This window comes from Ursus americanus, chromosome 18, assembly GCF_024610735.1.
Source record: "Ursus americanus isolate L20-20 chromosome 18, mUrsAme1.1.p, whole genome shotgun sequence".
Classification (NCBI taxonomy): domain Eukaryota; kingdom Metazoa; phylum Chordata; class Mammalia; order Carnivora; family Ursidae; genus Ursus; species Ursus americanus.
In genome coordinates, this window is record NC_142144.1 from 13,771,478 (window position 1) to 13,786,594 (window position 15,117).

Below are 15,117 nucleotides of genomic sequence, written 5' to 3' on the forward strand. Positions count from 1 at the left end.
GCAGACGCTCAGATTCTAACGACACAAAATTCTCTATGGAAAACTGACCTTGAGTGACAGAAAGCAGATCAGTGGCGGTCTGGAGATGGAGTTATGGGTGAGTTACCAGGGGCAGGAGGAAACTTTTCGCGGGGTGGGGGGGGGGGGAGATCTTCATTATCTTGATTATAGCGGTCGTTTCACAGATGGATACTTATGTCAAGACTCCTCAAATCGAATACGTCAAATGTGTGCAGCAAATTGTCTGTTAATTACACATCACAAAAGTTGTAAAACATGATTTCCCGTTCTTGCTTTATATTTTTACGTGCCTTGCTTTATTTATATACTTACTTAAAATGCCTTACTTTCCTAAGTGTATTTTCCATGCATATTCTCAGCCAGTCTGTTCCAGTCATTTTGCTTCAGATGGTGGATGTTTGTCCTGGTAGATGTTTGTCCTTTCGCTGTGGTTGTGCTTCTCAAGTGGCTAATTAGTTTGGTCTGCGAGTGCAAGTTCCCTTGAGATATCACTGCTCTGTAATGTTTTGGGGGAAGGGCTGAAGACCAGGCTCTAGTCTCTGTCCCTCCCACCTGGTTTAAGGTATGAGGAGGGGGTAACCCAGGTCACAGAACCTCAGGTCCCTCCACAATGACTCTCGATCTCTCTGGTTTAATCCCACCTTTCTAGGTGGACATAATGCCCTGGTCAGGGATTTGTCTTTAAATTCACAGTAAGCAGCAGCTTTGGGAGGAGGCAGTCTCTCTGGGGTGTAATCTCTGGCTCCATTTTCTTTTTCTTCTTGTTGAGGCTTTTTGCTTTCCTGACAGGCTGACCCATGTAGCCTGCCTGGTCTGCTGGCTTCTCACAGGGAAAGGCAGGCAGCGGTTATCCCAGGACAACACCTGATGAGGCAGTAGCCAGCCTTAAAGGCCCTTCTTTCAGCCTGTCCTCTTCCTGCTCCATCAGCTTCCCCCCCACCCCCCACCCCCACTGCAGGTACCCCCTCCCTGCTCCCAGGTGCACACACCAGTTCCAGACAGACATCTGACTCCCCGGGGGCCTCTTCTTATGTGTTGTTTTGCCAGCTCCTCAACTCTGTCTTTCCATTTTGGTAAAGAGAGAGAACCCAGCGTTAGTTTACCATCTTAATATGGACCCATAACTTAATTTATCTGCTTTAAAACTGTTAATATTCTTTGAAGAGGTAGTCTAGGTTGAAAATCTGGTCTGAAACACTATAAGAGAACACTAAAGACAAAAAACACTAAAGAAGGACAGAAAAGTGGAAAGTAGTTCGCTGATTCCAAAGCCAGAAAAATAAAGAACTTTCAGATATCTTTTGTCAAATACTTTCGAACTGTATCCATTTGAGTTAGCACTTCTGAATGTGAGGGACTGATATTACTGTGTTCTGAGTGAAGTGCAAACTGAAATCTAAAGAATTCTAAATATGTTACAAAGTTACCCTAAGCTAGAAATGTACTTAACAGACCCCAGTGGCCTCCAGGCTGTGTGAATATATGAAGATTTTCCTGCTTTGGGTGTATGTACTGAATTTTCCATTTGCCTAGAACCCACTTCTCTCAGATCTCCACTGGTAGTCCTCTTTCTCAGTACTTAGGACTATTCAGATTTCCCCTTTCTAGACGTTTCCATGACCACTCAACCTTCAAAATCCCCATGTCCAACACCAATCACTTTTGAACTTCTTACTTTGATTTTCTTCACAGCCCTAATCTCCAGTGAAATTTTATGTCTATCGGCTTACTTATCATCTGTCTTCTCCCATATGAGGCTGGGGGCTTCTCCTATCTTGTTCCACAAGGTGCAGATCCCAACATCTAGGATAATATAAAACCCGGTGCACAGTAGGCCCTTAATAAATAATTGTTAAGGAAATGAGTAACCCCTGTGCGTTGCTGTTTCTATCTATTGCTAGGTAATATTCTACTCTGAAATTTAGTGGCTTAAAACAACAGTGATTTATGATTTCTCACAATCCAGCAGGTGGACTGGGCCTGCTGGGCTCCCCTGGTGCCCAGTCTGCATTTGCCTCCCCTACATGTCTGGGCCTCCTCTCTCCATGGTCTTTCACCCACGGCTTCTGGTCTCCACGGCAGAAGTCTTCCAAGGGGTAAAGGTAGAAGGGACACCACAAGTCATTTCCACCATGTTGTTGTGGTCAAAACGAGTCATGGGGTCAGCCCCAAATCAAGGGGTGAGGAAATAGTCACCACCCCTTGATGGGAGAGCCTGCAAAATATTATGATCTTGTTTTTCCTTCTACCACATTGCTCCAAAGCAACTTTCCTAGTTTGTAAACAGTGGAAGAGTTACAGGAATCATCCACCAGTGGCTGGCTTGGTGCCTGGCACCTGGCAGGCTCTCACTGCTGGTCCAGTGAATGAATGAGTGAATGTCATGGCTGATTCCACTCCCTTCAAGGATGGGCTGCTTCTCTGGACACATTGGCCTATACTGCCCCCTAGTGGAATTTGAGGATTGAGGCGGGGGTTAATTCCTTTCTTGGAAGATTGAACTATGGGATTCCAGGATACAGCTTAGGTCAGTGGTTCCTAAACTTTAGCATCGGTACGGAGTCTATAGAGATCTTACTAAGAACAGAAGATTCTGACAGCCAATTTCAAAATAAACCTGACAACTGATTTTTTAAAAAAAGAACAGAAGATTCCTGGGTCCCATCCCCGTAAGTTCAGTGAGTCTGGATAGGTACAAATACACTGAGTCCTAGGCTTTTATTTGGGCTTCGTGATGAGTGGGTGTTAGAAGGTCAAGCTGCCTGGTAGGAAACAGAGCCCTAGTTCTAAGAGCAGAGAGATGTGCATTGGAAAAACAGCTCTGCCCCTGACGGTCTGTGTCACCCTCGGAGATCCCCTGACTCTCAGATATTCAGTTCTCTCATCTGTAAAATGGGGTTAATGCCAGCTGTCTCATACAGTTGTTATGAGATTAGAAATAGTGCCTGGTTATGGCACGTAAGACACCCTACCTCAATAAGCAGGATTAATGCTCTTGGTGTAATAGCACAGATGTGAAGCATATACTAGATGTCCAGCAACCATTAGCCAAACGTAAATGCTGTAAGATCAGAAGAGCACCATTCATTACCAGGATCTAGGGCCTCAAACATGTCTTATAGCAGGTGCTTAACAAAGTTTCTCAATTAATGAATGAAGTCCTCCTATCCTCTCTCTATCAATGTGAATGTGTTCACTGGTTGTACCAGGTGTGTGTGAGCGCACACATGTGTACGTGTGCATGTGTGCGTGTGCGTGTGTGTGTGTGTGTGTGTGTAGTTATTTTATGTCCTCTAAGGACTTCCAGACACATTTTGCTTTGTGTACACATCGACACTGACTAAGCTGCCAGGGGACAAGTTGTTTCCAGAAGCATTTTTTGGATGGTGGCACAGTGAAAAGAATACAAGCCTTAAAGAAGACCTTGGTTCAAATCCCAGATCTGAACAGTCCTACTTTAGTCATTCATCCTCTCTGAGCCTCACTCTCCCCACTGAGGACATGAGGAAGTTGGTGCCAAGGGCAGATCTGCTCTAATGTGTTAGGATTCTGTACATCGAATTGTGAGAACCCACGTCTGCAAGTGGTGCCATTTTGTATTTTGTTGGTGGTGGTTTTCTCATTGAAGATCGTCATTAGCAAGCCACTTGTTGCTACAGCGCCTTCATAATCATCACTTTTACCGACTGTACATTATTCTGTCGAATAACAGAATTTATCTAAATGTCTCCTTTATCGTGGACTCTAAGTAGTTCCAATTTTATGTTACTGTGAAAATTGCTGCAATTAACATCTTTGTCAACATAACTTTTTGCTTTGGTTGGATAATTTCCTCAGGAAACGGGGTAATTTTGACTGCCTCTTATGGAAGACTAGAAGGATGTTGTGGCAACATTTTCTGCGTTAGCATTTTGTGTGAGCCCCAAATGGGAACGATCAGAGCTATCCTTCAGTAGGAAGCGCTTAAATAAACTAGGTGCCAACCAATCAATAAAATACGATGCAACTATTAAAAAGAACAAGGATTATGGAGCACGTAGGTGGTTCAGTCGGTTGAGCGTCCAGCTCATGGTCTCAGCTCAGTCTTGATCTCAGGGTCGAGTGTTCAAGCCCTGTGTTGGGCCCCATGCTGGACATGGAGACTACTTTAAAAACAAAACAAAGAAAAGAACAAGGATTATTCATTATAGCCAAAAAGTAGAAACAAGCCAAATGTCCTCGTGAGTAAGCAAAATGTATTCATACAATGGAATATCATTCAACTGTAAAAAGCAGTGAAGTTTTGAGACATGCTACAACATGGATGAACCTTGAAAACATGCTGAGCGAAAGAAGTCAGACACAGGAGGCCTCACTATAAATAGATTCCACCTATATGAAATGTCTAGAATAGGCAACTCCATGGAGACAGAAAATAAGTAGTTATCAGGGGTTGGGAAGGGAATGGGAAATTCTAACTATTGGTATAAGGGGTTTGCTAGCAGATCTGTATTCTGATTCTAACCATTGATCTGTACTATTGGTGTGACAGGATTGCTAATGGGTACTATGTTTTTTTGGGTGATGATGAAATTATTCTGGAATTAGTGGTGATGGGTGCACGACCTTGTGAACATACAAAATCCACTGAATTATACACTTTATTTGATTTTTTAAAAGATTTTATTTATTTATTTGAGAGAGAGAGCATGAGCAGGGGGAGGAGCAAAGGCAGAGGGAGAAGCAGGCTCCCCACTGAGCGCAGAGCCTGACCTGGGGCTCGATCCCAGGGCCCTGGGGTCATGACCTGAGCTGAAGTCAGATGCCCACCTGACTGAGCCACCCAGGCATCCCTGAATTGTACACTTTAAAAGAGCGAACTTTATGGCATGGGAGTTATATCTCAATAGAAAAAAGAACGAGGAAGATCTATATTGGCGTGATGTATTATTCATTGAAAAAAGCCAAGTGCAGAGCAGTATCTAAAACATAGCATTTTGGTGGAAGTCTAGTTTTCTATCTTCGGTGTTTGAGACTGCGAGGCTTCCCCAGAAAGTGTGAGTCCCGCCCTCACTCTCTTGTAAGCTCAGGCATGAGAGCACCCTCTTTCCCTCCTCACCCCTCATCCGTCATGCACTGGGGGCTGAGATAGTGTATCATAACTTCTATGTAATATTTAATTACTCCCGTTGTTTCAGATAACAGAACTGAGGTGAGAGAGACAAGTGGCTTGCCAAGGTGATATAGCAGGGAATGTGGCTCCACCAGGAATCAAACCCGAGCCTGTATGACTCCAGAGGAGGCGAATCAGAGGCTTGGGTGCCTGGAAGCTAGTTTATGTGTTCCCTGTGGACTGACCGGCCAGGGGTGTGGTGGCTGCTTCCCTACAGAGAACATAGCTTACAAGAATGCTGGTTTACGTATTTACCCAGAGAGGTCCTTTATTTTCCTTTATTTGAAGACTGCAGGAAGGGGATCTCAGAGACTTATCTTGAACCAGCCTAGTTCCTTATTGCTTGATGGGAACATTTCAGTAGTTCCTAACTGGCCCACTCATGCTTCTTCACAAAGCTGCCCTTGCTGTTGTTTCTAACTAGAAAACTCGTCCTGCCCACAGGCCACTCAGCAAACTCCTACTTACCTGTCAAAACCCAGCTCATAGGTCCCTTCTGTTGTTTTCGTCTTATCAACAACATTTATAGATACCCTTACTGGCATCTGGATAATAATACTGCTAATATTAATAATAGCTATCATTTGGAGAGCCCTACTATGTGCTAGACAATTTTAACTATTCACATGTTTGTTCCTTTCAATTCTCATGGGAATTATGCAATAAAAGTATAATTATTTACATCTCTTTCAGATGAAGAAATAACCTGGCGAGGTTAGGAAATTTGCCCAGAATCACACAACCAGGATGTGAAGAAACAGGTCTTTCTGACTCCAGAGTTCATGCTTTCCCCTTACCCCACATCCTCTCTCCCATACCAGTCACCTTGAATTGCAAATGCGGTTTATTACTGTTTTCACCATTGCCCCGTGAGCCCTAGAAGGCAGGTAGTCAGTCACTCTGATTTCAAGACTGTGAGCCTATTGCCCAGTGTGGGGTCTGCTCCCAAGTGGCTGATCCTAAAAGTTAAATAGGAGTGAGTTTTTCCATTTGCTGGGACCCAGCCTGGAAAGTAAACGCAGCATGTTTGTCCTATCCCTGCAGATGGGACACTCTTGCTATCTCTCCTGGAAAAACGATAAAGGGGCAGGTCTTGCCTCCTTGAGGACTTGCAGATGTTTCCTGTGGCCATGAGAGCACTTTCTGCTTCTTGCCAGTTCGTGTGAGCTGCTAGGAAAGCCAGCTTCATGGCTCTGGAGTGTGAATGTCAACAACCAACTCTGGCCAGCATCTGGAAATTGCACTGAAATATTAGGGCCAGTAGGGGCCCATGGAGGATAGAGGCACCATCACCGGCTGGCTGGATTTTTGTGACAGCCCAAAAGAGGCTTCATTGTAGGGACAGCAGGACCTGTGGGTGGGACCTACAGCTTTGTCGTTAGCTCTGACTTTGAACACCATCTCCACCACTTACTAAATCTGTGGCCTTGGAGCAAGTTTCTCAACCTTCCTAAACCTCAATTACTTCATTTTTACCTCGGAGTAATTGCCCCTTTTTAAAGTTATGGATAAAAAGAGGTAATGCACATCAAACCCTTACCACCAAGCCCAGTGCAGTGCCAGCACCCAATGACGGGGATGCTCATGACGGTGATACCAGCAACAAGAACTGTTATCGTTGAAAAAGCCATAAGAGATGTTTGTGGTTTGCAGCCAAGAATCCAGTCTGATATAGTTAATGTTATTAGTTGGGGAGCAGAGGAGTTCTCTAGAAGGACGGGCCAGTGGGGCCGGGTGGGGGATTTCCCCTGGTGCAGGACAAGAACTGACCCATCCTTGAGGGTGAGCGTGTGCCGTTCTGCCTGGATCCCAGCTCCTGGAGTAACCTGAGAAGGGAGTGGCCTGGTCAAGACTCAGATCCCCATTCTCCCGACCCCCAGGCAGCAAACAATCATTCTTCTGTCCTGACCACCTAATGGGGCATTGAACAATTAGCAGTTATAAAAATCATGAACTATATTCTGGAGAAAATGAGTAATAATTTTATATTGAACCATATTGAAAAGTTAAACAGCACTTTCCCAAGGATTGTTTTATTTACCTATCTAAGCACACAAATACCCACAAAAAAGAAATGTGCTTTATTTAAATTGTATTTAAACTTTCCCTGAGCTCTTCCAGTTTTCAGGTATAGGCCTCTAGGAAAGAAATGGATAGACCTGTGCAGTTTGGATTTCTCATATTTTCACTGGACATTCTTTTGTACGTGTTTCCCACGTCTTGACAAGGTTTGTATTTATCATTTGTAGGCTTGTCATAATATTCCTTCAAGGGGATGGGCCAGTTTGTCCTTCCACCTGTCATTTGGCACTGGGGTATTTCCAGCTTTCTGCTGTTATATATGATACTATCAACCTTCATGAAAACAAGCTTTTAAAACAATCTTTGAAAGTATTTCTTTACGACACATTCCTAGAAGCAGACTGAGGGGCCAAAGGGTGGGAATAGGTTTTCTTGGCCTTGTTGCTTAAGGTTAGATCATTCCTGAGGAAAGATAAAACCAAATTGCAGAGATTGCCCATGTGTTCTCTCCTGGTCTGAAATGGGAAAGAAATACAGACACAGTGCCAATGAGATGACAAGACAATTTGCTGAGCCAGACAGAACTTTCTGGAAGGGGCTAGACTTTTCCATGAGAACATCCTCAACTGATATCCAGTCCTCTGACTGTCCACTTATTTGGGGCCACCCCACCCTTCCCCAACTGCCTCCACAGGAATAGTACACCAGCCGTTAGCGCAGAGCTGGGTGCTCTGCAAATCTCCCACGAATTCCCGAGAGTCAGATGCTTGTGGTTGTGGAATGAATGCTTTACCTGAACTAGGCAATGCAGCCTGGTGGACTGAGCACTGGCCCGAGCCAGAAGACCCGGCTACATGCAGGGCCCTGCCATCCACCTGGCGACTCCACAGGCACTCCCTCCCGTGCCCACCTGGAGGGCAGATTACCGAAATTACACAAGTCTTGATGTATTCCTTTAACTCAGGGCGTTGACTTTTGATAAAATACAGGACTCCCTGGGAGAGGGCGTAGTGCCATTTATACCCCAGGGTGAACTATTCTGTCATCCCTGACCCTGAGAACAGGTCGGACTGGAGAAGTAAGTGCAGGGTCCCCAACAAGACTCTGAAAGCCAGGGAAGGAGCAGCGTGAAGGAGGTGAAGCTCAGACTCTAGCCTTTCACAGAAACTTTTAAAACAGGGTTCTCTGGTTGCCTCTGACCTGTGTGGCTGCCCCAGGAGCACAGAGCTCCCTGGGGAAGCAGCAGATGAGCCTAGATGTCTGCTGTTGAACTGGAGAGCTGAGTAGGAGCAGGGGCCGGGGAGCTGCTCCAGTGACACCAGACTAGCCACGCGCGTGTGAGCACCTGGTCTTCACAGATACCATCATGGTGCTGCTGTGATTTCTGCTTTGTTGTGGCTCTGCTCCCTGGGGAGTAGAATCACGCCATGATTTATTCTTTGGCCAAGCACGGCGCTGTAGGTCATGGTGCAAACCACAGGCTCTTCTCAGATTTTTATCTCCTTCCCTCTTCCCCTCATTCACTACAACTTCTCCACGCTGGCTCTTCTCTTTCTCCTACAGTCAGCTTGTTCCTTCCCAGAGACAGATTTGGATCTTGCCATGCTTGCCTCCTTGCCCGCCTTCGGACCTCACCTCTTTTCCAAGAGGTCATGCTGCCCCCGAGTCACTGTCTATTCCGTCCCAGGCATGTTTTCTTCTTAGCAATGCTATTTTCTGAAATCATCCGATTTCCTCTAATTGACTCCCTAACCAGAAAGGAAGCTCCAAGAGGGTGACCTCAAAGGCCCTTGCGCTCTCTGCTCAGGGCAGAGAAACATGTGGGCACTTGTGAGGGAATCCATCCAAGAATGCCCAGCAGAGCTGCCCTTGCTCTTCCTTCATTGGGTTTCAGCATTTTTCTCTTCGGTGGGATCTGCGCATGGGCCTGGCAGGGGAGAGAGCTTGGCTGGCCTGTGTGCAGATCGGAGTGCCTGCCTGACTCAACAGTTTCACTTACGGTGTGATCTGGGCAGCCTCCTACCCAGGTCTGCTGGAGGAGCAGACAGAACCCAGTGGACAGAAGCTCCTAGAGGCAGACTTCAGTTCCATATGAAGAGGATTCTGGAACAGAGCTGACAGGAGACAGAAGGTCATTCCTCAACTTATCTGGGCTAGCTCTATGCCTTCCTGGCCCGCTCACCACCCTCTGCCTTCCTGGGGTCTGCCTACCAACCAGCAACCTGGGGGAGCTCACAGGCACTGGGCACCCTGTCTTGCTAAGGAGACTGGACCAGTTGCTCCCTATGGGCCATTTCCTCTCCAATTCCAGGGCCTTGTGGAGAGCTGTTTATCTTTCAGCCATGGCCTGGGGACTGCAGGGCCTTCAGGCAGGAGAGGGTGACGGCCTGGGTGAAGATGCTAATGGTGTACCAAGGTTAGAGCTCAGTGACCCCCCATGCCAGCACACCGCTCAGTGACCACATCTGCCCCGCCTGCTGCTCACTCTGCCCTCAAAGTTGATTATCTGAATCAGGAATGCAGCATCTAGAAGAAAAATGAGTTCCAGGCCTGGTTCTGCTGCTAAGTTACGGTGTGAGCTCGACTACATCCTTTCCTTCTCTGAAATTGGTGTTTCTTTCTGGAAAAAATGAGAACATTTGGATTTGACCTAGATGCTTTTAAAGGCTCTCTCCCCTAACCCTAACATGTGAAGACTCTGCCACTGAGCCTCAGATGTGAAACAGAGGTTCACCCAGGCTCACAACTCTTCAGCAAGTCACCATTTTTAGTTGACAGCCTGGCAAGGAGCCAAGACCCCTGACCTCCATCATCAGCTGCTCAAGCCTTTGCCGAGTGTCTGTGTTTATTCACAGCTCTGGCTGGGCAGATGACATCAGTATATGATCTGTCAGTGGGCAGAGCCCAAGGTGTCCATCAGGAGAGAGAGGAGCTGAAGCTAGTCCAGGGTCACCCTGGAGGCGGCCCACCAGTGCCACTGAGGGGTCTTCTCCTCCAGAGGGCAGGACGGGGACTTCGTGTTCTGTCTTTAGCAGTGTCTTTGGTGGCTTTTATGCCATGATCACCCTGGTGTGGCAGCCCAGAGCAGACCTCCCTATGGTCCCAAACCAGGAGTAGGAAAGGCGTGTTCTGAAAAGGAGCATTGCCGTGATGCCCCCTGCTAATTTCACAATGTTCTATAGTTTCACTCTGCTTTCCAGAAACTCATCTGAATTAATCTTAAGTACAACCACCTAGAAATAACAGGGAAGCCTAACTCTGTACTCCTGAGACCCTTCTCTGTCTTGAGCCAGCTCTTTCTTTTAGCCTGTGGGATTCCTGTAGGAATGAGAGGCTCAGAAAGTCCAGTATCTGAGTAAGCATTTCCCTAGAATCTTCTCCAGGGTGGGAACTGGGAATTAAAAAAGAATCATTAACTTTTTAACGCTCTATACATGTACTTAATCTTGCAAACATAGGACATAGCTTCTCAGAGGAGTAGATTTCCAGGAGGCATAAATCTCTCAGATCACCATCAAAGGGACTGATACACTGGCTTAGGGGAATATGCTTTTCATGCTTAATAAGTAAATAAATACTAAAATTTAAAAAAATGACTCACACACGGTCCTTGTTCCTAAGGAGTTTCGATAAACCCTTTCAGGCCTCTGAGTCCACTTCTGCAAAATGGTGTTTAATGATCCCTGTCTAAGGTTGCTAGATTGAGTAAATGAAAGGATACCTAGTTAAATTTGAATTTCAGATAATGAACACTATTTTAGCAGAAGTATGTCCCGTGCCATATCTGGGACATACTTACCCTACAATATTATTCATTGTTTATCTGAAATTCAAACGTAACTGGTGTCTCATATTTTATCTGGCAACCCTACCCTGCGCACACTAGTCCAGGAATTGTTTGAGGGACAAAAGGAATAATATGTGAATTAATAATGTATGAAAGTGCTTTACAGTTTACAAAGTTCTGCGTCAGCGAGAAGGGTTGGGATTGCATTGCTTGGATGGAAAAGGGTCTCTTGCAGGCCTAGGAGTCTTTTCTCACTATGGAGATCCCAACATACGGAGAAAGATCCAGTGCTGTCTCCCAAATGAATGCTTTTTATTCCAGGGCAGGGGATCCCAAACCGATGACACGGGATGGAGCACACGTGAGGAAGGCCTGAGGGCTGTGCTTCACAGAAAACTCAAAACAGGACCCCACGGGATGTAATCAGCACCTGCATTTTCTGGCTGTATCCTCAGAAGTGGGGTCTGAGATACTGTCTGTGCTGCTCACACCCCCAGCTCCCCGAAGGATTCAAAGGGACAGGAATGGGCCAGACTTAAGGGCCCTGGAGACCAGTGTCCTGGCAGGGGCGGGAGGAATGAGGCGTGTTTGACTTGGACATCTGTGGACTCGGGAGACATAAGCCATAGGCGACCGGTGCTTTTTGCAAGGTGCCCCTCCTATCCAAGGTGGCATTCTGCTTTGGTAAAGGGCCCCACACAGATGTTCCTTTTGTTAGCTGCCTGAGACACAGAGCACCAACAGCGGGAGCGATTGTTCAAAATGCAAAGTCTGGAAAAGCCCTTAGAATCCCCACTCTTCCCTTCTTCCATCTTCCGGTTGGGGGAACCAGGCTGGACAGATGACTCATCCGAAGCTGTGTAGCAAGTTAGGGGCAAGACTAGGACTGGAGCCCACACCTGCCACTCCCCAGCTCGTGGTCAGAGTCACGGCAGCCCATCCCTGGAGATTCCTTCTGTTTGGGCAGGACCTCCGAGCAGCCACGGTCCTCCAAAACTCCAGAGGCCAATACTCCAGAAACCTTGGCTTCGCATGGAGGGGAGGCCAGTTCTTTAATAACAGTGATGGTACTCTGCGTGGGGGCAGTGCTTTCCTGTTCGCAAAATACTTCCACGTCATTTATGTCACCTTCTCTCGACGTCTGCCTTCCGCCACCCTCTGTTTTCTGCGCTTGCCTCCCAGGGGGGCGGTTTGTGTGGCGATGAGGGCGAGGCCTCCAGAGCTCAAGTGCCTAAGACCAAAGCCTGGTGTGGGGTGGTACGGCCTTTGGTGAGTTCCAAGGCAGGGCTTAGCCGCGCCTGATCTCCTCGACTGCCAAGCAGAGACGATCATCGGAGTCTCCAGTCCTCGAGTTCCTCTGTGAGGACTCCGTGCATTAACTCGTGCTCGGGACAGCCCCCCGCACATCGTTAGGGCTTCGCAGACACTAGCCCCTTCCACCACTACCATTAGCCGGGTCGGCATTTGTTATTTCACAACTGTGATCTATGATGCCAAAGCCCTTCTCCTCTTTCCTGTTGCTCCTTCGAGACTCTGCTCACAGGGCCCTCCCGTCAGAAGACTCCTTTGATGCCCTCCCCCAGCGTGGTTACACAGGGTCTGACCAGCGCTGCACTTGCTTCCTATGTTGTGGTCGGGCTCGTCGGAGCTAGGAGATCTCCGTGGGCAACAGCACGCCCAGGGGGCAGGCGAATCTCCCTGCTTCCTTGATGTTCTGGGACTGCATGAGTCACCCATTGACCCCCCCCTCCCCCCAACCTAGACATCAATCTTGATGCTTTCTTCCCCTTACCCCACACCCAATCCAAGAGCAAGTCTTGACAAGCCGGCCTCTAAACTGGATCCTGAATGTGCCTCCAGGCCAGTCCCAGGCCAGTCTGTCTGTCTTCTCACCCCTGGGCAACTCAGCCTTCTCACTGCTTCCCTGCTGCTGCCCTTGCTGCCCTGAGATTCACCTCCATCCCCCTCCTCAACACTCCCCCTTGACTTGCTGTTGCTTGGCAAGGAAAATCCAATTGGCATGGCTGCAGAGCTCTGCCTAGCTAGCTCCCACCTTGTCCACTTCCTCTTCACTCTGTAGGCTTTGCTGCCCTGGTCTCCTTCCAGCTCCTTCCCCACCTCGTGTCCCGCACTTGCTTCTCCTGCTTTCTGCACAGCCAGCTGCCGCTTTTGGCTTGAGGTTGAAGGTCACATCTTCCGAGAGGCTTTCCCTGACCAAACTGAGGGGACCTCTCCCACTTATGCTGTGTCCCAGCACCCTTTAAATCTCCTTTGTGGTGCCTATTAGTTATCAGTGAATATCTTGCTTATTTACCCATTTATTTGTTAGCTGACTATCTCACTTCCTATATCTTATTATTTTTTAAAGATTTTATTTATTTATTTGAGAGAGAGAGAGAGAGAGCACAGAGGGAGAGGGAGAAGGAGAAGCAGGCTCCCCGCTGAGCAGAGAGGGAGCCCAACCTGGGGCTTCATCCCAGGACCCTGAGATCATGACCTGAGCCCAAGGCAGACGCTTCACTGACTGAGCCACCCAGACGCCCCTTACTCGCTATATTGTAAGCATCACAGGTGCAGGATACTGTTTGTGTGTGTGTCTTGTTCACTAGGGTATCTCTAGATCAGTGTTTAATACATTTCTGCTGAATGAATGAAGGAATCCTCCTGGCAACAGGATGAGTAGACCAGGCATTATACGTTTACTTTGCAATGATGAGAGTATAGGGAGGTTGATTCTTGCCCTAGGTAACATAGGCTGGGAGTAGTGCGGCCAAGCCCCCCAGGTCATGGACTTTTCTCACTAGACCATTCCACCATGAAGGGAGATAGACTCTGCCCTGGGAACCCAGCTAGGCTGATTCATAGACTAATGCTCTAACATGGGACCAGATGGCAGAGATTCCAAGATTCCTATTTCTAAAGTAGCACTGCCAATCTGTGGCTAAAGATTACATCCAATTCCAAATTCTGGGCTGCACTGGAGGCATTGCACACACCCGATAAACACCCAACGACTGTAAGAAAAGTGATTTCCTTTGAGAAAGGAAATCAGATCCACAGGCCCGAGAGCAGGCTTGATCTCCCAGGACCCTCTTTAAAGCCATTCTAATTTAGGCCTGATGGAATGGGAAAGATGTTGTTTCTAGCTCCCTTACAACAATGTGGCCTAATTTGGAAGATTTTGCCATTCCTGAGGTCCTGACTGCTGCCTGAGAGATTATTGTCATCATTTAAAATACTGCCTTGAGCATTGATAAAAAGTTGGCAGGAGGGCACTCTTTCTGTGATTCCAGGAGGAAAGTGCCTGGCCAGAGACCCCGGTGACATAAAGAGCTCTGGACCAAAAGTCAGAAGGGCAGTGCTGTGTGGGGGGGAGGGCCCTGGGGTTTCCAGCCAGCAAACTCTAGGTCCCTTGCTGGCCCTTAGCTGCCCCTCTGTAAGGAATGACTCAGGTCTGATAGTGGCTCAAGGGTCGTAGGGTGTGGCTCTGACCCGGGGTTGGCTAAATTAAAAAAAAAAAAAATTAAGTGACTTGTCCAAGGTGATACAGCTAGAAAGACCAGCATTGTACCCAGCACTCTACTGCTACACTAATGTCTCTCCTAATAATAGCAATAAAAAATAATCAAAGTTGAGGAAGTTCAGTAAGCATTGGAAGTCACTCTGAACTTGAGGATTAAAAAAATGGCTATAAATCCTAGTTCTTCCACTTACTGGCTTGGTGACCTTGGGCAAGCATCTGATTTCTTTAAGTGACAGTATACTGACCCATATGGAGATGATCGCTCCCACTTCGCAGCAGAAGGACTAAAAAAGGGCTAATGTGCACGAAGTGGTCAGCATCGATGCCTGGCATATAAGAAGTGCTCGATAAGTGTTAGTCGCTAATATAATATTATCACTACTGCTATTACTCCATCTTCCCTCCAGACTGGCTGCAAAGTTCAAGTGAGCTCATGATAGTGAAAGCTCTGTGTTCCGCACCTGTCAGTGGTCCCCTTTATTACAATTACAGCAGTCTAAGGGAAAGAGTTATTTATGAAGACTTGGCCCCATTTCTCCCCCAAATGGCTCACATTCTTTGCTCTCCGGCCAACACTGATGACGAGCGAGAGTTTGACTTGGTGCCCACTCT